The sequence below is a fragment of the Canis aureus genome, chromosome 27 (genome assembly GCF_053574225.1).
Source record: "Canis aureus isolate CA01 chromosome 27, VMU_Caureus_v.1.0, whole genome shotgun sequence".
Lineage (NCBI taxonomy): Eukaryota > Metazoa > Chordata > Mammalia > Carnivora > Canidae > Canis > Canis aureus.
Window position 1 is genome coordinate 16,469,025 of NC_135637.1, and position 24,314 is coordinate 16,493,338.

The window sequence follows — 24,314 nt, forward strand, 5'->3', positions numbered from 1 at the left end:
TATATATATATTAATTAAAAATCTTCAATCATACTTTAAAAAAACAGATCCAATAAATTCCTAACCCAAATTATCAACATTGTGTCATCTGCTTCAACCACTCTGCTTTTTTTTCTTTTTGTTCTTCTTGATATAATTTAAAGTATGTACTCTGCCGTTCATGGAAGTTGTCAAAGTTCTCAGTCAACAACCATAACTCTATTTCTTCCTCAAATGGTCCTGAAATACTTTAACTGAAATGTTTAAGTGTTATAGTTGTCCAATCATGCAATGTGGAATACTAAAAAAGTTTCAGCAATGTCAACTACAATTTTTTATCATTATAATTTTATCATGATTTCAACAATTTTAAAATAGACTGAAGAACTGGGTTTTTTTGTTTGAAAAAATTCTTAAAAGAACAATCACAAAAACCTACAACTAATATATTTAATGATAATGGACTGATTATTTTCCCCTACTATCAAGAACAAGGCAAGGAAGTCTGCTTTCACCACTCCTGTTCCAATTTTAGTGGAGGTGTCATCAACCAATACAATAAGGCAGGAAAAAAAATACCAGACATACTAATTGGAATAGAAGAAATAAAACATCTCTATTCACAGATGACATGACTATGAGAAAATCCTATAGAATCAACAACGACCAAAAAAACAGTAGATCTAAAACTGAGTTTAACTAGATCACAGAATAGGGTCAACAGAAACAAAAAAGAAAAAATCCTATTCCTATATACTATAATGAATAAGAAACTGCATTTTTAAGATTATCACTTATAATAGCACCAAACACACGAAATCCTTGGATATAAAACCTACAAATTATGTACAAGATCTAAATGCTAAAAACTACAACACTGATGAATGCAATCAATGAGACATAAATAAATGCAGAGGTATATATTGATCATGGACTGAAAAAGTTATTATTGTCAAGATATCAATTCTTCTAAAACAGATCTATAGAGTCAACTCAATTATAATTAAAAAAAATCTCTAAAGGATTTTCTAGAGAATGAGAAAAATTGCATTTATATGACAAAGCAAAGGAACTAGAATAATGCGGCAAAAGAAAAATATAGCTTAGGAGACTTACATAACCTGATTTCCAGATTCACTATAGAACTAGAATTGACAACATGGTGTGGTACTAGAGATAGGATACACAGATCAACAAAACAGTATAGCCTACAAACTGACCCAAAAATATATGATCAATCAGCTTCCAAAAAAGGTGCAAAGGCAGTTCAGTGGAGTAAGAACAGTCTTTTCAACAACTAGAACTGAAATAAATGAATATCCCTATGCAAAAAAAATGAGGCTCAAACTATAGGTCACATCATATAGAAAAATGAACCCTGAAATGTAAAACCTAACTAAAACTATAAAATTTCAAAAACACAAGAGAAACTTTTTATAAGCTTAGGTTAGCAAAGATTTCTTAGATATGACACCAAAAGCATGATCCAGAATGAAAAACTGTTCAACAGAGCTTCATCGAAATGAAAAACTCTTCTGCTCTTCAAAAAAACACAGAAAAGTTATGTTCAGCTACAGAAAAGCCCTTTAGTATGGCTTAAAAGATAAACTGAAAATACAAAGTGCTAATGAGCATACAGAGTAATTGTAATGGTCATATACTGCTGATAACAATGCAAAAATAGTACAGTCACTGTGGAAAAGCTGACTTTGGCAATTTTTTCTGCAGTTAAACATACACTTGCCATGCAGTCTAGCATCATCCATCTTAGGGGTGTCTGTGCTCGAGTGCACATGCATACACACACGTGCGTATTCAAGTAAAATAAGAAACTTGTGTCCACATGGAAAATTGCAGCAAATATTTAGAGCTGGTTTGTTATTGTTTTCCCAAAATGCCAGGAACCGGAAAACATCCAAAAGTCCCTCAACTGGGAAAAGAACAAACAGCAGACAATCCATACACACTGGGATACTATTCAGAAATAAAGGAGGGGGGAGCTCCTGGGTAGCTCCGAAGGTTAAGTGGCCATCTTTTGATTTCGGCTCAGGTCATGATCTCAGAGTCTTGGGATCAGCCCTGTATAGGGCTCTGAGCTCAGTAGGAAATCTGCTTGAGGATTCTCTCTCTCCCTTTCCCTCTGCCCCTGCCCTGCTCCCATGCTCATGGGCACAGGAACGTGTGGGTTCTCTCTCAAATAAATAAGTCTTGGGAGGGAGGGAGGGGAAAAGAAGAAAGAAAAGAAAGAAAAGAAAAGAAGAAAAGAAAAGAAAGGAAAGGAAAGGAAAGGAAAGGAAAGGAAAGGAAAGGAAAGGAAAGGAAAGGAAAGGAAAGGAAAAGAAAAGAAAAGAAAAGAAAAGAAAAGAAAAGAAAAGAAAAGAAAAGAAAAGAAAAGAAAAGAAAAGAAAAGAAAAGAAGAGAAGAGAAGAGAAGAGAAGAGAAGAGAAGAGAAAAGAAAACAAAACAAAACAAAACAAAACAAAACAAAACAAAACTACTCATATACTCAAAATATGAATGAATGTCATTATACTAAGTGAAAAAAGCCATCATACTCAGAAAGCCACATGCTTTAGAATTCATTCATATAGCATTCTCACAAAGGCAAATTTAAGGTAATGTAAACTGCCCCATGGATTCTTATTCCCATTCCCATCCCTAGAATGGCAGTGGTTGATAACAAAGGGACATGGGAAATTTGAGGGATTATGGAGCTGTTCTACATCTTGTTTGTCATGGTGGTTACGGAACTGTGTACATTTGGCAAAACCTGTAGAACTATACACTAAAAAACTTAAACTCTTTTACTGCTTTACATAAACTCTTTTCATTATTAGACACAGCTTCTGAACCTAAGCCATTATAAATATACTTACATTGATTTCTTATATATTTTTAGTGCTGAAAATGAGAACAGAATATGAATCAGAAGGACTCCTACTCTAAACTTCTGCACACTGAACATGATTTTTTTTTATCCAAACAATATAGTTTATTTGTTTAACCCGTCATTCACAAATTATTTAAAGCAGAAAAACAAAACACAAAAAAACAGTTTCACCCACAAGAAACTACAGACCAGGGATGCCTGGGTGGCTCAGCGGTTGAGCCCTTGCCTTTGGCCCAGGGCTTGATCCTGGAGACCGGGATCAAGTCCCACATCTAGCTCCCTGCATGGAGCCTGCTTCTCTCTGCCTGTGTCTCTGCCTGTCTCTCTCTCATTCTCTCTCTCTCTCTCTCTCTCTCATGAATGAATAAATAAAATCTTTAAAAAAAGAGACTACATACCAAAGTGGTCCACCCCTACAAGACAATCTACTATAAATTGTATTATGTACGTCATATTAAATATTGCAAATAAGACAACGAGAACAAAAATTTCTCTAAAACATTTCTCTAAAATTTTTTTAAATACTGAAAATTTGAAAAATACCCTCAATATTATTTTTTATACGGTAATTCTCATATCTTCCTTTATATTATATAAGTTTATATAAAGTTTAGGCACCAATGTAATAACACCAGAAGAAAGCAGTAACACAAAATAAAATAAATCAGATTACATTAAGCTCTTATTTAAGTATACCAAAGCTTAAGAAACAACAGAAAATTATAAACTGTAAGTCAGCCAGTAAAATTTAAAATATAAGTCAGCAGAGGTAACTAACAAGGCATAGTATTTGGACTTCATATGAACATCTAAATTTCATCTTACATATAAAGATTCAAGAGTAGTCAATTTATTGGAACTCAACAACTGTAATCAAGGATAATCCCTCTAATAAATAATATCAATTGAGGCCATGCATTTAAGGATTTTTATTATTTTATTTTGCTACCCCTTTAATTTACCGTTTATATACAGCAAGCATACTTGTGGAAAGTAGCAAAAGTCAGACCAAGCTTTCTTATCTACTTCATGTGCAAAATTTCCAGAAATACAAGAGCAGCAGATGTTTCAATGAATCTCTAAAATGCCAAAATAAGTTAAATCTAGAATAGCATTTTTGGAATATAATAGATATTTGGCCAACACACACTGGCCCACAGTTCTTGGCTATGTTATGCCTCAAGTATCAGGCCAGAAAAAAGGAATGCTCTCAAAAAAGCTAATATAGATTTTGAAAATCACTTGTAAGGCAATAACAACTTTGAATCCTTTGCAGCATAGCTAACAAACATTAAAAAAATATATTAAAATAACAGTAAGATAAAATAACTGATAGTCAAGGTTGGCTTTCTACCTAGGAAACCATCTTTCTCAATTTCTGAGACTTTATTTTGTGTGCCAAGCTTCAAATCAAGCACTACCTATCAATAGGGGCTAGCGATGGGGAGAATGTTTTTTCAGCACAACACTATGATACAAAGTAAAGGACATGTACCCACTCAGTATCTGACTTCTTCCTATCCCTGGGAATTGCCTATCCCATGCTGAGTGTCAAATATGGTCACCCCTAATGAGCTGAAAGCAGACGCTTTCTTCCATCCTGTCCTGCAATATGGACAAGGATATATATATGCTGAAGTCCACTAGGTGCTCCTGCACTACACCTTTGGCTCTGGATCTAAGTGACACAGAAGAAAGTAGACACAGAGAGATATTTCTGTCACCACTAGAAATAGCAGCTGTAAGATCAAGTTTTTGATGCTTAAGTAGCAGAGGTACTGGAGCATCCAGTGCTTAGTGGTGATACCACTATTTATTCTCATGAAACCAATACTGCAGCACTGATCCTAAAATTGACAAACAGTTCTGTGAATACTCAATATTCTTTTAATCAATTCCTTTTCTTATTTGCAACTAAGAATTCCAACCAATACAGCTTATTCTAATCTCCACTTTATAAATAAGAAAACTAAGGCTTAAAAATCTTAAACTTCCCAAGGTCACACAACTAATAAATCCAAGAATCTAGAGTCATATGTAACTATATTCAGAACCTAACAGGATCAAATGTATTTTACATCTACTTTTTATAAACAGTAAATATAAAAATTAGTCCATTAGTTAAAATTCCACAAGAGGAAGCAATTTATTTTCATAGCTGAAGTGACTAGAACATATCAGATATTCATAAACATGTGTTGAATTGACCTAGTATTTTATGTGCACATACCTTTACTTCATTGGATTTGGCTTCAATCTAAAATCTCCTTATATCCAGTTAAGAGGATTAGTGGCAAAGATGAGATTCAAGCCCAAGTTTTCGGACTCTAACACCCATGCTCCTTCCACTATACCACACTTAGAGCTATGTTAATCCATCCCATCCACCTTTTACTCTGAATACCAGTTACAAAGGCAAACTTCAACATTCAAGTCAAATTTCCCTCTGGATCCACAATTTGCAACTTAATGTTTTCTAAATAACTGCAAGTAATTTTTTCAAATGTTAAGCAAAATTGAAATTGCTTCTGCAATCTATTTATACAACTCCATGATAATATCAGAGAAAAGCACATTTTAGCTTTTTAAGCTAGTTTTTTCTAAGATATCTTCTTCCCAAAGTGAAATTTAAACCAACTTTCCATTTGCTTGATATTTAAATATTTCATAAAGTAAGGGGAGGGGCATGAACTAGGTATTGGGTAGTCTAAATTAAGTTTCTATAAATGACAGGAGATGCATTCACTACTTAATTCTTGATCTCCTTTCCAAGGTGGCCTAGAAGAAAAGCGTCCACCAAATTTGTAAGAAAGCTTGCAAATGCTAGACCCCATCTTTATGAATCCTACAATCTCCCCAGGGTATGCTGTCTCCATTTTTAAAATTTAAAAAAAAAAAAAAAAGCCGAATTCTTTTGATTTTTCCAGTTTACATATAAATGCTTATTAATTCCTTAAGAATATAAAGTAGCAATAAGACTATCTCTACAGGAGACTTTTTTGTTTAGATTTTTAAAATTATTTATTTATTCATGAGAGACAGAGAGAGAGGCAGAGACACAGGCAGAGGGAGAAGCAGATTCCATGCAGGGAGCCCAATGTGGGACTGGATCCTGGTACTCTGGGATCACGCCCTGAGCCGAAGGACAACGCTCAACCGCTGAGCCACCCAGGTGTCCCTACAAGGGGACTTACATCTAAATCTACTTAGATGTAATGGAAGAATTGTACTAAAAGTTTGTTAGTCTTGAAAAAGAAAGCACCAAAAGACCTAAAATGTGTATACAATAAATGAGTGGCAAGATTCAATTAAAACGAAGAATTCCTAAATTAAAACATTCTCTTGTTTTAAAAAAAAAAAAAATTCTCTTGTTGTTATGCGGTCTATTATAGCCAAACTAAAACAGAAAAATAAAACTAAGTAGTACCACAGCTGCCTATTTACAAAGAAAAACTATTTTGGTACTAAAGCTATCTTACTTAAGTTATAAAAACTATAATCATAATGTGTTTAAATTGCTGTTATTCAACATTTTTTTAATATAGTAATCCTCATAATCAAATATTTAAACTGCAAAAGTACTATATAAATGTTTTTCTTTGAGTAGGAAACAGTGTTTTAGAAAGGAAAATTTAAATAGTAGTAATTACTACTTAGTGCCCAAATAATTTTTCAAAATCCTCACAAACTATAATATAACTTCTTTTAACTCTGTGAAACATGGCTCCTTGCAGAATTAATAAGCTTTTCTGAAAAAAAAAAACAAAAAAAACCATATAAAAGGTTCAGGAAAAAAGTCAATATGGCAAAATATCAAAGCAGTATATACTTCAATGATTTTGTGTTTCCCAGCAGAGATCTTGGAAAGATATCCCTTCCAATTCGACAAGCAAAACTGACATACTTTACTTGAAGGGGGAAAAGTAGGAGGGATAATGGAATTGGGTAGGGAGGAGCATAAAAATTGTAAAACCTTGAAGAAATTCAAGCTCATGCGTTTAGAATTTAGGTCACCCTGCCTTACACAGTTTAAAAGTAGAATTACTTTCAAAGAATACATATTTCCTCTGAGCTATGATACATATTTCCTTTTAATGTATCATATTGCAGCAACAGCTGAAATGAACGTCTAGACATCAAAAACACTTCTTATTCCCACCTACTGCTTTTTTACCTCAGGCATCAAAACTAATGAAACCTATTATCCAGAACATTGAGTTCAGTAACCACATTGGCCACTGCAAATATTGGAGGGGGGGGAGGGGCACTCTTTCAGGGATGGCACTTCTTTTTCAACCATTAAAATTACTGAAAATCAAATTTTTCTCCAAACTCCAGAAATACAAATAGATTAAAGCAAAGCACATGAAACAAGGAGATTACTTCCCAGGTAGATTTCAGTGACAAACTGCTAAAGATAGCACAGCCCTGAATGCAGAATTTATAATTTGCCCACTGCCTTTGTTTTTGACCCTTATCTGCAATTTATAAAGCATACTAGGTTTTTTTTAACTGCTTTATATTATTAAATCCCCTACCTAAGAATTGCACTAAGCAGATATCATAATGTAATATTTATCAATTTTATGGGTTGCATCAAATGAAATGCTTTCAAGATAAATAAATTTTGAAGTATCTACTTTCTTAAAATTGACTTACAAAAAGACTGAGTAACAAAGCAGCATAATGCTACATTAATTCTGAAAATGGCATTATATCCATAAGAAATCCAATTACATAAAACACGAATGATCAGTTATACTGCCATCGATTGCCTTGTAAAATCTATATTTAAAGTCATTAATAACTAAATGGACTTATTACTTATATCAATTCAACCTACTTAGAGCTCTGATTTCCTTGAATTACTTGTGGGTGTAGAATATTTGGTATCACTTAACAAATCTATACTGAAAATGGATTTTAATTTTCCCAATGTCAATCAATTAAATAAGAATTAGGGATAGAAAATATAGATCAAAATACTCCATTTGTTTTGACCCTATTTGTAACTTTAAATGATTATAAATATTGTTAATATTCATGGGACAGAAGCACAGTTGTGATTCAAAATTTTTCTAATTTTTTAAAATTTGAGTGTAGTTGACACACAATGTTACATTAGTTTCAAGTGTACAACAAAGTGGTTCAATTTCTCTATGTTATGCTATGTTCACCACTAGTGTAGCTATTACCATCTGTGATTCAAAATTTTAATAGTATAATGTTTTACTAAGGAACCTCTAACAGCATGACTTCTCTGCCAGTTGCAGGATAACCAGAATTTTAATGATGGTTTCTACACAGCATTGTAGCAGTTGAGACATGACCCAAGTTAGCATTTCAATGGATCACAGGACTCCATATAAAGCTACTAAACTTTAAATTGAAGGAGACCATAAAACTAAATTTCTAGATAAATTGAACAAGACCTTCAAAAGACAATTGCCACAGAAAACAGTCAGGCTGCAATGTTTCTTTAATAGCTACACAGTAGGGAAAAAAAAATCGTGCACAATGGCTGGTACTGACTTCTAAGAACCAAACTTGCCCCCATTTGCTACTCCTTTCAGAGATTTTTTAAATAACTTACTTTTTATCCTTTAAAGCTATCAATATGCTCTTAATTTTGTTATATAATACACATAACGCCTGAAGGACAGCCATCAAAATTAAGTTATCTCTGGTTGCTGGATTATTTCCTTCTGTACCACTTTATGCTTGCAAAAGATTTTTTTTAATTAAGGCTACTATTATTTATTGAACAGCTACATGCTTTTAAAAAGAGCTACATGGTCAGAAATTACAAGAAAAATCAACAATCTTAGAACAGGAAGCACAACAAGATAGAATTAATTTTTAGAAAAAAATCTAGATATGCAGTTCAGTTAGAACATTTAGATTAAATCATTAATACTACAAAATAAACATTTTATGAACTTACATACACAAACACACATGAGCACATGCATGTGCGTGTGCACGCGTGCACACACACATATTGCTACTAAAATTCTGACAGGGCAAGCCGTCCCCAAATTGCCTTTTACACTAAAGCTCAAACAGTTGTCTGTCACTGCTATTACAGTGAGTAATCCTTGCAGCTGTAACTGAAATGCAGCTGTCTGGTTGGCTTTCTCTCCCAACCCCCACTCACCCAGCATTTCTGTTCTTGCTACAATAATCTTAAAGAGCATTTTACAGGAGGCTTAGCCCTGGCTGAGGGCACTCTTCGGCGTGACCGAGAGAACATGGAAACACGATTCATTAGACACGCCTGGAGTGATAACAATGGTGCTGCTTCTTGCTGCCTTTCATTTCGTACATCAGGCTGAGACTAATGCATTCTCGTTACACAACAAGCACATTTACAGACAGGAAAAAACTGTAATCACCTTTGATTAAGAGACAGCATATTTTTCCTATATGAGCCGCCAGCCATACTGACATAGTAATTATTTTTTAACTGACAGGTTAAAATAGCAAATGTAGCAAAAATAACATCTGCCCAAAAAGAGAGAGAGAAAGGGGGTGGGGTGGGGAGATGACTACTATGAATACTTACTACACAAAGGTTTCTCTAGACCAGGCCCCATGCCATATCCCTGAGACCTGGTGGGTACTTCGCCAGTATTTAAGCTAGACAGTCAATGGCAATTAGAATAGACTCTTACCAAACAATCTCAATCTATGTATTCAATTCTTTGGAGGCAAAAATTTAGATTTTTTTTGTCATTTTAACTATAATTATTATTTACCCACCTTCCTTCCAATTCTTTCACCATAGGACTACAGAATTCAACTATTTAACCCTCTTCTCTTTTTCCATTATTTTACCTTTACTACAAAGTAATTTGTTTCCCTTTACATAAAGCACTAGGCCAAAATAAAAAGCCTGCTTTCTATTTTAAGCCAGTTTAAAAAAACAAAACACAAAATGTATTCTTTATTAAAAACAGGAATGCAGAATAATTATTTTGTATCTTTTTATCATTTCCCCAACTCATCAATCACTGCACATGGCCAATGTTTGAATTACAGATATAAAAGTCCAAATTTAAAGTCAAAAAAAGTCATAAAGCCACATTATATTGAAACATGTAAAGTTAATTTTCTTATTATAGGATTTTGAAAAGTGAACCACTTCTCCACATTCCCATACAACTGCAGTCTTGTGTGGGTTCATGCATATATATTGCTGGGTTATTGTTTATGAGAGTTAGGTGGCTAACAGAAGAAATATATATTATCCAGGAATTAAAAGCAGCCCAGGTAGCTCAGCGGTTTAGTGCCGCCTTCAGCCCAGGGCTTGACCCTGGAGACCTGGGATCAAGTCCTGCATCGGGCTCCCTGCATGGAGCCTGCTTCTCCCTCTGCCTGTGTCTCTGCCTCTCTCTCTCTCTCTCTCTCTCTCTCTCTCTGTCTTTCTCATGAATGAATGAATAAAATCTTTAAGAAAAAAAAAGATTACTGGGATTTTGTTTTTGTTTTTACTTATTTTTTTAAAGATTACTGTTAAACCAAATTACTAGAAAGTATTTTCTCAATGTTAGTAGATTCTGTATAATTATTTTTTTAATGGTTGGTCTCTTTCTTAAGCTTTCTAAAATACTACTCTATTTTATTCTAACAATGTGCTATAAAACTAGCAAAATAATTTGTATGTGTGAAAATTTGTAACAGTTAAAGAAACAAAAATAAGCAAATAGAAAAAGTTAAGTGTGGTTCACAAAACTTTAAGAACTAAAATAGCTTTAAAAAACAACAGTTACATAGCACAAATGACTTTTGTAAAACAGCAAAATGCTTGAGCAATTTTTGGCTGCTGGATTTTACAATTTTCTGACCTGTGCTACCACACCAAGTTAGAAACTAAGAAAAATGCAGCCTATCTTTTTATGTGGGTATAGTGAGTCACTGAGCTCTGATGTGCATTTAAACACTGTGTGTTTGGAAGAGAAGTCTGACATGCATTACATTATGCTAGAATCACACAAGTTTAAAACTGTTATCATCTGGAATAAAAGAAGTTATAACAGGAGATACCATCTATACTATTTCTACACTGTAAAGTGTCCAAGTCTTCATTGTCATGACTCTCCCAAAACTAATGAAATCACTTCTGTGACTGTTCCCTGTCTTGTTTGTGAGATATAAAATTAATCATCAATATCAAACATGTCACTACAAAAAAAATTTTATTAAAGAATTCAACTTAATTCTTAATAATGAGAACATTTTGCATTAACAAACAACTTGGTTTACATATGAATTTCCATTATATTAACCTGGTTCTTAGAAGAATCTTAAAAGCGAGAATGTAGGGATCCCTGGGTGGCGCAGCGGTTTGGCGCCTGCCTTTCCGGGATCCAATCCCACGTCGGGCTCCCAGTGCATGGAGCCTGCTTCTCCCTCTGCCTATGTCTCTGCCTCTCTCTCTCTCTCTCTCTCTCTCTCTCTCTCTCTGTGTGACTATCATAAATAAATTAAAAAAAAAATTTTTTAAAAAGCGAGAATGTATAATTCTCCCCTCAAATCCTCAAAATCAATTATTTTTTTTAATTCAAAAACAACCTATTGGAAAGCAATAAAAGCGTCTCAAAACTTTAAACTGAAAGATATCCAGGAAAAGGCTGTCTTTATCCAAAACTTTTAACAAGCTAAGTAGTTTCCAACTCCTAAGCAAAAAATTTATAAATGACCTAAATATCCCAACATGGCCAACATTTTCGCTTTATGTAAGTGGTTCAACACTACAAGATTCCTTTGCAGTACTGTGATTCAATTACAAAATCTGAAAGTGCTTTGGGAAATGAAGATCAGTTATTTACACAGTGGTGCGATTGAGTTCAATCCTATTTTCCTTCTAAACTTGGCCTGAATGGCATTTTGACTGGAGGGTGAGGTGACCCAGTAATTCTGGATAAGGCACAATCTGGAGCAGGGAAGGGCTGAGTGGGTTCAATATCACACAGAGCAGTGGTTTTTTTCCCTGGGGTCTTGGGAAAGAGCCCATGTCCTGTGGAAGAGCCCCAGCAAGTCTCTGGCCCTTTTGAAACTCTCTACGTGTCAATGAGTATTGCTGCAGTTTCTATTCATTGTAAATAATGAAATTCTACAGAGGTTTCATTTGAAAACATAAACAAATATGATGAATATGCAAAGAAGACAGAACTTGGAAACCATGGGAAAAAGAAGGAATAAAGAGAACCAGAAACCCAGAACACCTGGGTCACTCTGCTAACAATTCCCTGGCTCTGCTGCTTCTTTTATAGTACATCTCTACTTTCTCTGTTCTTTCCAGCTCTCAAACTGCAGAATGCTAACAAAGTAATGTTAATGTGCTTCCAAGATAGATTATGAAAATTTCAAATATTCATAGAATCAATTCCTAGCCAATCTACTCTTTCTCATCACAAAACCCGAACCCAAATCAACACTAGAGTTAAGTATAACAGATAAAATCAGCTTTCTACAAGCTAGCCTTTGAAATTATCCACCAGTTAAGAAAAGGTTTTTCGTAGGTGAAAAAAATACGTATTTTCCAAATAATGAGCTTTTGGAATACATGATATTAATATTTGCTTTATCAACTGGTGTTTGCCCATATTGATTCTCCTTTCCACATTTTAAAAACCAGCTATTAAAAAGCATAACAATTAAAAGCTACTTTAGGGGCAGCCCGGGTGGCTCAGCAGTTTAGAGCTGCCTTAAGCCCAGGGTATGATCCTGGAGACCCAGGATCGAATCCCACGTCAGGCTCCCTGCATGGAGTCTGCATCTCCCTCTGCCTGTATCTCTGCCTCTCTCTCTCTCTGCCTCTCTCTGTGTTTAAAAAAAATAAAAAATAAAAGATACTTTAATTAGCATTTGACACTTAAGGGAAATGGAGAGAGATTTGATACTAAAGGAGTAACTCAGAAAACCTTTGTGGTGCCTGTGATATTTCTTGGGATCTATATATTAGACGATTGCTGCAAAATAATTCATTTATTTTGTATGCAATTCTCTATTACAGCTCACAATTTTAAAGCCTGTTTTCAACTACGCTTCAAAAACAAAAACTAGGGCAGCCCGGGTGGCTCAGCGGTTTACCACTGCAGCCTTCAGCCCAGGGCCTCACTCTGGAGACCCGGGATCAAGTCCCATGTCAGGCTCCCTACCTGGAGCCTGCTTCTCCCTCTGCCTGTGTCTCTGCCTCTCTCTCTCATAGATAAATAAAATCTTAAAAAAAAAAAAAAAAACTATATATGGAATGATATGAGGTTAAAAGTTTAATTGTACATACCATGATCACATTTTTCTCCCATGATCACAACTTTTAAGATACATGTTCAAATATCTTGTAATGGAATAAACAAAAATTATAATTGGTAACAATTTTTATCTGAACTTTTTATACTATATTTTAAATATAAATACCTGAATATAATTTAATTATATGTTAAATTTAAGTCAGTCTTACAATGACAATACCCTAAAATTTGCATATTTTCAAAGACAATATTATCCCTAACAATGACTTAGCAATTCAAATGTTTATCAGATAATAAAGAAAATAGTCGTAAGACAAAATGTAGTAAACATGAAACAGATGTTGTTTGGACAAAAGTCCATATGTTAACACCTTGTAAAGTACAGATATCAGAGTTGAGTTTCTTTTACACTCCAGCTTCTTCAAGAAGCAAAAAAGCTTGTTAACAGCTCTCACTGCTTTCACTCGGGGCACCTTGAGACCACTCACTCTCCATGAGAGAGCCAACAAGATCTTCTCTAGACTTAAATCAAGCCATAGCATTCTAATGCTGAAAATCCTACTCCAAAGGCTTCATGTGGCATTAATAACATGTTTAAGGTCCTTCCCATAACCTGCTGCAAGGTCCCATCTGATCACATTTCCCGTGATCTCTTCTACCTCCTACTGGTTTTCCAGTTTTAACAGCACTGGCCCTCTCTGTCTCTTTCTCCAACAAGGTGAGCTCAAGCTCAAGGTCTTTGCCCTGACTTTCCCCAGTGTCTGTGTGGCTGGAGTATTCTCAGCTCTCAACTCTAAGGTCATCTCCTCCCAGCTGCTTTTCCTTATTACTCCTGTATCTGAAGTACCCCTTTCCTAGCCACTTGCTTTTTCTCATCAGCTTCTTTGTACCACATGACCATGAGAAGCTCTTCATTTATTTACTGGCCATCTCTTCACTCACACACAAGAATGCCACCTCCATGCAAGCAAGGGCAATGTCAATACTTGGGTGCTTACCATACTGCACAGGACGTTCCACAAAGAAAATCACGGTGACCTCAAGAAAAACATTCAAAGTGGAGCAAAAGGCAAACTACTATCCAAAGACAACTTAATGTTACTCAACTTTTCAAACATGAGTATTATACATGACAAGGCAGCATGGTATTAGGTATGAGTCTAAGAATTTTGACACTATAAAATAGCAAAACAGACCCTTCTATAGAAGACTTACCTTTTTTCCTACTTATGGTTTATGGAACATTGTACATATTCTCAGTTGTGATTTTATTGTTTCCATAGAAACTTAACAGGGTCATAATTAAAGCACAAAAACATTTCTATAGAAACATGTATAGATAAAAGATGTGATGAAAATAAGATCTTATTTCAACCTATGATAATTAGCAAGATTATAATGACTAAGAGAGAAGGATTCTTGAGGGTAAAATCAAGAAAATTATATTAAATTAAAACACTTTAAAATAATGACAGTAAACTATCACAATTTAAAGCAGTTACTAGTGAATCGACCAGTTTTGTGTTAAAGTCAGACAGTTCTAAATTATAAAACTTCTATCCTAATAAGCAACATTTAGAAAAAGAGCTCTTTGTCTTTTCTAGGCATAAATGATTCTAGTTATCAACTTATAGGTTATTACTATTATTACTGACGAGGCCTCTTTCACTAAGAATTCACAATGTCCTCTAACTTCTATGATTATCTGTCATGTTCATCAAATTTGGAATAACAAAGTTACATAGTAACAGAGTGACATTAAATTGTTATATTTGTTTTATATATTGATATAATTGTATGTATAATAAATGTAGTACTTAGTCCATTCTATTAGGTGCAGAAGAGCCAAAGTCCCTATGTAATTATCTAAAGCCATTATCAACAAAGACCCAGGAGAACCTTTTATTTTTTCTCTTGGGGCCAGGGGAAGAAAACTACTGTAGAATCATTTCTGTGTACATTTTAGTGTTTTGTATGATTCTTCCCCCCCAGATTCTCAACTATCTCTGGCTTATTCACGGACATCAAATTTCTGTGATCATTTCTCAAAATTTTCTAAAAGTGAGTTTGTGTTTTTAATCAAGTGTAACAAACATATGAAAATCAATAAATTCTCAATTTGAGAGACAATATTTACATGACATATTTTATCTATTTCAGAATAACCCAAATATTATATTTATATTCTGAGCCAGATTATTAAAAATTCCATTTTCAGCAAAGATGCTTAAAACTGAAGGTGAATAGTGAAGAAACTGAAACACAATGGTTCTTTTAAACTGACTAGACTATTCACTATTCATATTCATTTTGTATCCTTCAGTCTGGAAAAGGCAAGGCCCCTTCTAATTTTCAATTAGGCATATGCTGTCCTGTTTAATTTTTTTCCCTAACCATTTTGCCCTTTTGAAGGTGAACTTAAATTAAGTCAAAGACATATAATGCACAGACAGTAATCTGGAAGTGGATTTTTGCTGCCCCAAACCAGACATTATGCCTTGCCAAGGGAGAAAGTCTGCATAAATAAGACTATTCACAAGATAGGAAGCATCAGCACATGCCCATTTACCTCCAGGGTAGTCACCAAAACTTGAAAGCACCATTAAGCACAGCATCAATGGTTTTGTCTAAAAGATCTCAGAGACTAGAAATGATCTTGCTATCATAAATATCCATGACTTTCCAGGAAACAAACAGGTTTCTTAAACTCACAAGAAACTGCCTACACATTTCTTAGTAATTATGGAAATCACAACCTCTTCCTTTGAAGGTGATCATACTTATGTATGTTTAAAAAAAAAAATTATTGGCCACATTGGAATAACACAAAAAAAATGTTTTATACTAGCTCTACTTTGGTTCAGGTTAAGAACAACTATTTTAAAAATAAAACTCCAGATTGTGCAGTTTCAATTTTCCACTGCTCATTTTCTATGACAATCTGACCAAGAATTTCCCTGGGGAAAAAGGGAGATGATATTCTGAAATCTCATTCTCAGAGAAATAAATCTTTGATAACATGTCCAGTTTTTCTGGAAATATTAATGAAAAGGAATGATATCAAAAACTGAAAGTCAGTTTTAGAAATGAGCAAGTCAAGCTCGTCAAAAGGCCAGAAAGGACTTTCTGGAAAGAATGATAAGCATCTTGGAATCTCACTACTTCTCTCACACACTGAGCTCCAATCTGCAGCCGCTTCCCTGTGAGCCAATGCACTTGATGGGTGTGATAACAGATGGATCATTGTATCTGCCAACTTCCTGTGATGTACTGTATGGGGACTGATAATTTAGTGACTACAGAAGTCCTACAACAGACAATGCAAGCAATCCTGGCATTCAGTAAGTAGCTGCATGCAGTCCTTTGACAGTCTGTAGGTGTTGAATATACGTGGATTATTGTATAATATAAGCTCTCTGCAAGTATCTATACTACTCTCAAAAAAAATAAATTTAAAACTGGGCAAGCTAAGAACTAAATAGAAAAACAGCAAAGGAAATGTTTATCTTTAAGGTGGCATTTTTTACTTAAAAACACACAACAAATACGTATTGCTCAAAGGTCTTATGATGGTTTCATGACCAGGTTAACTAGAAACAAATATGTACAACAGCCATTATGGGCTTGGTTTTCAAATTACACAACCTGTCAATATCGACATTTTGGGTGAAATAATTCTTTGTTGTAGGGGAGCTGTCTTGTGCATAAAAGGAGGTTAGTAGCATCCCTGGCCTCTACCCAATTAGATGCCAGTAGCACCCTACCCTTAGTGGTGACAACCAAAAAATATATCCAAACATTGCCAAATGTCCCCTGGGGGAAAAAATCCCCATCCTTATCCCCCCACACAACCTTAGTTGAGAATCACTGACAGAGACAGTCAGGAATTGTAATCTTCCTATTCTAATGTTTATTTTGGAGGACAGGGAAAGACTATAAGGAAAAGGAATGTTTATTTAAGGAAATTTTATACAAAATAATCAAATATAATCTATATAGTGCGGACCAGTTAAGCACATATTACTAAAAAGAGGAATGGCCATCTAAAGATTCAGTGAATTAATTGTTCACCAATTGTAAAGGAAACTGGAGAGGCAACTTCTGTTAACAAACATAAGAAGTGTGCTAATTCCCTCTGCAAGTCAGAAAAATATTCATAGCTTTTCTATATTATGGAGTACAAATGAGACTGATGATGCTTCCTTAACAAATCCCCATCAAATAAACTGCATTATGCTGGGCACTGATTTACAGAACTGTCAACTTTAACAGATGCTTAGAGATGAAACTCTCTAGGTTTTAGGTTCCAGTTAAAATTTTTTTTTCATATTTATGCGTGTACATATAAGTGTGTGTGCCTATATGCACTCAAAATACCAATGCAATCACATTTTAGAAATCTCAGTACCATTTTAAGTATGGTCATGTTATTTTACTTGTCATCTCTGGGTCCTACCAAATTTACTTAAGTTATTGGCCATTTTTGAAGCAACTCTAATGTAATGCTACTTTCTAAATCTAAATTACAAGATTTCTTTTAATAAACTGTTTTAGGATACTCTAACAATATTAGCACTTGTAATTAATGTCCTATAATCAAATTAAGTATGCTATTTGTTCATGGAAATGTGGTTTTCTCATTTCTCTGCCTGCTCTTTTTATATTTTCAATTCTTGCCAATCCTGAGTTAAAAGGTAGATCTTAAAGAGAGGAAGAAAAAACAGACTGGAGCAGGGGAGTAAGGTGGGGAGGAAAGGATGAACTCAATTAGTATATACAGCAGTTACAATTCTTTGATTAGGAAAAAATAAAACTAGAAGTTCTTGAAAACCATGAGTAAATTTCATTTACTAATGACAATAATAAAGATACAAACACAAGAATCCTTGGTAATTGGACAGAAAAAAACAGGTGAAAGAGCAAAATTTCCCCCAACTAGAAGAGGCCATTAGGACCACTGAACAAAACCAGAACCAATATCTGGCAGGCCCCAAAATGTTTATTCTTCTTCCTATACTTCTCTCTTCTTTATCACATGAGCAGCCTTTATTTTCAAATTCCAAGGAACATGCATAAAACCTAGCACTTTATCCTGCAATATGCATCCTGTCATTCAAAAATGCCAAAAGCCCAATCCTGGCCTCCCCTCTCCTCCTGCCTGTAGGACTCCTAATGCACAGGTTCAATCTAAACAAGAGTAGAAATAGGAACTTCTAACAATCTGAAAATTGCCTATGTGTGGCGAAGAGTTAGATGCAACATGAGTAGCTCAAATTGGTACTACAATTAATACTGGGCTCAAAAACTGGCCTTAAGAGCTTCTGTGATCACAGTGATTGGTCTAATTAGATGTCTCTATAGACAGACAAGCTCTGTAGGCCCTAGTTCATCCCCTTTGACACAGTTCATTTTCCAAAGATGGCTGCCACAACATATCCCATCCTACATGTTCTCTTTATATTATGACCTTGTCACTCTTCCTATCAAGTGGCAGGATGTATATCCTCTCCCTTGAATCTAGTTAGCTCTCTATGACTGCCTTAACAAACAAAATTTGGCCAGTGTGACGCTATGCCATCTCCAGGTTCAAAGTTTCAAAAACTGACAGTCTCCACACCTTGCTTCTTGGAACACTCCAACCATCAGGTTCTGAGGGAACCCAATTCACATGGAAAGGCCACATGTGGTTGTTCAAATCCACAATCTCAGCTGAGGTCCCTGCCAACAGCCAGCATCAACCACCAGCTGTATGAGTAAGACATATTCTAGAGAATACAATTTCCTAGCCACAGAGTTACTCACAGTCTTGGAGTCTTTCCAGAGGAGCCCTGAGACATCCTGGAGCACAAACAGTCTCTGCTGTGTCTGAAGTTCTGACCCACAGAGTCCATGGACTAATAAAATAGTTGTTTTTTGCCACTAAGTAGCTCATCCAGTGCAACCCTGTCACAGGTAGAGTAGATTCAGTGCCTCTTTCACTAAAACAAAACCACTAAAGTACCTCATACTAGTTTTGCTGTAACACAATCTGGATGATCTATTACTGGGTAACAAATAATTAAGATGGAAATGTATATTGACAGTGGAAAGACTGCACTGTAAAGGTAAATGATTTCATTACTCAGCACAAAATAAACAAAGATAGACTCAGTGAAATAAAATGCAAATTTATAATTTACAATTACATATTAATATAGGAAATTTTATTAGAAATATTATGCTGTAACAGGATACTAGGATGTTGGTCTCGGATCTAACAAAAACTTGCTATGTGGCCTTTAGTTCATGTATTTATCCATTCTGCAAGTGTTTACTGAGTGGCTATGATGTGCTAAGCAGTGCTCCAGGGGCTAAAAATTCATCAGTCAACAAAGCAGATGTGTCCCTGTTTTTACAAAACTTTCATTTTAGCTGGAAGAGGCAGATAAAAATAACAATTTCTATCAAATTATTCCAATCCATATTAAATGCTATGAACAACTACTGCTATAAAGGCTAAAGGACATAGGGGTTGAGATGCTACTTCATGTAAGATAATATGGCAGTTTTAAAACATGATCCTAAATTCTTGATAGTCCTCCCACAGTGAGAGTGAGAGGTAGGGTCTGTATCATATCTTCCCCTCTAAGCTAGGAGGATTTGTGAATGTTATCAACCAAATAAGCATGGTGAAAGTGAAGCCATGTACGCTCTAAGGTTCAGTTATACAAGGCTTCTACCTTGTTCATGGTATTAAGTCTACTACTGAAAGGAAACCCAAGCAACATGGAAAATCGACTAGCAGGGACTCAATTCAACAATCCCAGCTGAACCCAGCCCTTGGGCTATCCTCAGCCTGGAGTCAAAGAGAAGAGTAAAGAAGACTCCAGATGATTCTAGCACTCAGCCATTCAACTGTAGGAATTTACCCCGCTCAGTCCTCAGACATCATGGTGCAAAGACAAACCATAGCTACTATACCCATCTAAGTTACTGACCTAAAGAATATGTGAGTATAATAAAATAGTTATCATTTACACTACCAAGTTTGGTGTGGTCTATTACACAGTAATGGATAAGTGAAGCAAATGATAAGGGGAAGACCACTGTAAGGAGGCAGCATTTGTTCTAAGACCTCATGCTATCAAACAGCCAGGCTCATTAGGACATGAGGAAAAAGCTGGCCAAAAAGGGAGAACAGCAGGTACAAGTCCTTAAAGCATGAAGGAGGCTGGAAGTATAGGAGATAACTCAAATGGCAAAGGCTAGACACATGATTCAGAGTTTGATGCACTTTCATGAGTTATTTAGAAATTATTTTCAATGTACAAGGAAACTGCTGTAAGGCTTTAAGTAGGACAATTTTTCAAAGATCTCTTTGGCAGCAGTGTGGTTCTAGATGTTAAATGAGGAAACTGAACTAAATGCTATGGTTCCTTTAGATCTACCCATTCAGAGACTCAGTGTTTTTCAAATTGAGTCTCTACTTAAGCTCTCCACAACACAAATATAAATTATCTTGTATTTTCATAAAGTTAAGTAATCTTTTTAAATTAATGCTTTTTTAGGATCATCAGAATAACTGCCTCCTAACTGAATGCCACCACACAATTTCAGCGCACAAGCCTCTATCTACATGTGTGTTCCCCCATCAAGGACTAAAGAGAAAACAACACAGACTTGGCCTATATATGCTGCATTCATGCCAAATGAGGGCCAAGCAAAGTTGCAGAAAGCTGTGCAAAGGGAAGTTTTACAGCAGTTCAAACGCGGAAGTAGTGGAAGAACTGAGTCATCATACCTTCCCCAGTAGAAAAGACCGGCCGAAATTTAGCAGATCTGTTTCCAAGCAGACAGTATCAAATTCTTGCCAGGAGCAGAAAGTTACATTCAAGTAAATATCAGGTAGCATAAAATACTGTGCTGTTTATCTGCATTTTTGGTTATATAGTTTTGACAGTGACATTTAACCTATAAAATTGTTTCAGTTTTATTTTTTTTTTAAGATTTTATTTATTTATTCATGAGAGAGAGAGAGAGAGAGAGAGAGAGAGAGAGAGAGGGGCAGACACAGGCAGAGGGAGAAGCAGGCTCCATGCAGGGAGCCCGATGTGGGATTTGATCCCGGAGCTGGATCCCGGGGCTCCAGGATCACACCCTGGACTGAAGGTAAGCACTAAACCATTGAGCCATCTGGGCTGCCCTGTTTCAGTTTTATAATTACATATGCTAGAAGCATAGGTATTTATTCCAAATTAGTGGTGTCCAACTCCCTCAAATCATAATAAAGTGTTTCCATTAACAACGGCAAATATAAATTCACTTTCACACCATGTAACACATATTATATGCACATTTTCACCAACATTTTATTTTCCAGACTAAACTTAAGATCCCAGATGACCTATGTATGTCATTATTATTTTAAGTTAGCAAATCAGAAGATAACCAAGGTGAACCATCAAGAGTAAAACTTTAGTAACCAAAAGTAAGTTATTTTGAAATAATTCTGTTTTGAGGAATAGTCTTCTCCTACCAACTTTGTCTTCACTTTGGCTAAATCTTTGTTATTCTTCAAAGTCTAATTCAGGTATCATCTCTCTTCATGAATATCCCAGATCATTCCAGCCCAAATTCCTGTGCATACCTCTAAACTCCCAGATACTGTCGACACCATTCCTAGGCATGCTGCCTGACACTGCTAGCTATTTTGTGCATTCCTGTCGCTAAGACAGCTGATGATAACCTGACAGTTGTGGTGGTGGCAGCGGGGTGATGAATGCCGGCAATGGCAGAAGCTTTCCTTTGCTGAGTGATCATATCTGTTCCAAGAACAAAATTCGCTCTCCATAACAATCTCCATTTTACAGATAAAGAAAATGAGGTCACAGGAATTATGTAATTTTCTCAAGGCCACTAAGCTAACAAATAAGCTGAAATTCAAAAAGTGTGGTCTATTTTGTAACACTAGTGTTAATCAAAGCATGGGACTTTGAAACCTCATATCTGAATCAGAGGGGATGTGAAAGTTAGGTGGAAATCCACAGGTACCCCGAATTACATTAAAATCACAGAGAAATAGGCTTGAAAATCTATTAATAAGCTTCCCATGTACCTTCTTATATATGCTGAAGATCAAGAAACACTACACCCAATGCTATTCTGCCTCCACCTAGATACTTGAGAATACAAACCACCTTATATAGCTCTTCCTTACCTAAAGATTATGGTAACTCCCAAATACATGTTGGTTGCCACACTTTTCTACAGACATAAATAAAAATAAGCCATTATTTAGATGTTATGTTGTTAAAATCTAAAATGACCTAATTACTCCACAAAATGAATTTTATAAAACACAGTCCCAATTCTACAGGTATTTAATCAGCCTAGATTTAGAACACTATGATAATGTCGATGATTTTTAAGGATTTTTTTTCTTTTTTCTTTTTTTTTTTTAAACACATCAGAGTTTGTTGATGGTGTTAGGTATTAGAGGCTAGATGGAGAATACAAGGGTAATAACCTGGAAGGCTGGCAGGGGAAAGACTGTAAAGAAAGTGAAAGAACCAAAGATCTCTTGGGTGGTCCCTGGAATTCTCTCTCAATGCTCTATTCTGTAAGAGCTGCAGAGGCCAAGCTGGAACTCTCCCAAACCTACAGTCTTTTTACTGGTTGCTTCTAGTCTTAAGAGTTTTATGATTCAGTGAGGTGGGTGGTGAGTTAAACCACTGTCTTCCCATACCAGACATTTGTCTTTAGCTATCAGGATAAATCTGGGGAGCTCAATTATCACATGTCTGACCTGGGTTAAGTCATAATTCCTCAAAAGACATCTGCCATATTGTGACCTACCAGAAAATTCCAAACGAAGGTTATTAGCTAGCAGTGAAAGATGTGAAAGCTTTATTCTTTAGCTTTTTTCTTGTTCTATTTTGTTTAACCAATAATTCTAAGGTATTACAGCTCAAGGTATTTTAAGATAACTAAAACCTCTGCCATAAGATATTTGCTTTACTATCTGAGAAAAAAAAAGGATAGAACCAGTGTTTTCCAATCAAACCACCCTTAAATGCCTATTTACTAAAACTGCTGAAATTCAGAGCAATTAGGACATTTGGTTAATGGAGGATATCACAAAACCATATATAGTTGAGAAATATTCCTGTATTCTCTGAATCTACCATTACCACCTTAGTGGTAACAAGAGTCAAGAAAAGACAGGGCTGTAGATGAGACCCCAGGATCTCATCAGAAAAACGGAAACGCAATGCTATGCCAAGCTTTCCCACTAACCTAAGGCCCTATGAATTAAGAACATCATAGAGCATATTTCCCAACATTTCAAAGTTTGAAAACTTTATATAGTGTCCTACAGCTTACTGATTGCATAAACTAAAAGATAAAGGTGATTCAAAAATGACTGATGAAAACTTGGTAGGTTTTCTAAATTATACTCAGCAGGAAATAATGCATCACAATGTAGATCCTCCTTTTTTCAAAGAAGGAGATCACAATCTCTAGAGAAAATACTGCTTTTCAGTGGTCAGCATTATAATCCCACCAAGGGGTCTCAGTTCATAAGTGAAACAGTTTGTCATCTAAAGTCAAAGCTAAAATGTTTCATTATACTCACTTTCTTTTAAGAAAAAAGATAAATGACTCTCCTACAGTTACAATAAAGTGGGTTTTTTTTTAATATTTTCCCAATTTGATTTTAAATTCCTTAAGGGTAGAAAACATGTCTTTTATCCCTTTTACTTCATACATTACCTGGCACAAGGTAATACGCTTGCTGAGTATTTACAAGATGAATACATGGATGCAAACTGTTCTAGTTTCTAACGCAGAAGGGACCTTTAGAACAATTTTAAGTATACTTTCTTTTTAATAATTTATCTAGGAACAAAATTATCATAAAAAGGAAAATTTGCATAAAGAGAGCACAAAGTGTATCCCTTCCCCTTTCCAGCATACTCTATCCTTGTTATCCTGCTTTATTTTCCTCTAGAGCATTTTTACCATCACCTGACATACTATATAGTTATACATTTATTATCTGTCTCCCATGGCCCACTAGAATGAATATAAGCTTAATGAAGGCAAAGATTGTCTTACTTTGTTTCAAGGCTATATCCCCAGTGCCTCAGAACATTCCTTGGGACCCACTCACTGCATACTCAGTAAGTGTCTATTAAATCCATCTTCAG

The 24,314-nt window shown here is 35.3% G+C and overlaps 1 protein-coding gene across 6 annotated transcripts in view; it reads right to left on the bottom strand.

Moving 5' to 3' along the window:
* MED13L (mediator complex subunit 13L) overlaps positions 1-24,314 on the bottom strand; it is a 297,211-nt gene that overhangs the window by 148,521 nt on the left and 124,376 nt on the right. The gene's annotated exons all lie outside the window — the stretch shown is intronic.